Raw genomic sequence first — 219 nt, 5'->3', positions numbered from 1 at the left:
CGCGCGCAGAGCGGTGGTTCTCCTGGCGGCTGCGCAGGCGCGCGCCTCCTTTATCCAGCGGCCCGCCCTGCTTCCCGCCTCCCCGTCCCGACCTTTAGCCGCCACCGTTGGCGCCGAGGGAGCGTCGTCGGGCGGCTACGTAGTCCGAGGACTCTCTCCCCTGAGGCGGGGAGGCCGGCAGCGGCGGCGTGACGCTCCTCAGCCACATAATTAGGCTTT

The sequence above is a fragment of the Podarcis melisellensis genome (genome assembly GCF_964234715.1).
Source record: "Podarcis melisellensis genome assembly, chromosome: 15".
Taxonomy (NCBI): Eukaryota; Metazoa; Chordata; class Lepidosauria; order Squamata; family Lacertidae; genus Podarcis; species Podarcis melisellensis.
The sequence above is the reverse complement of the archived record's forward strand: the minus strand, read 5'-3'. Positions refer to the sequence as shown.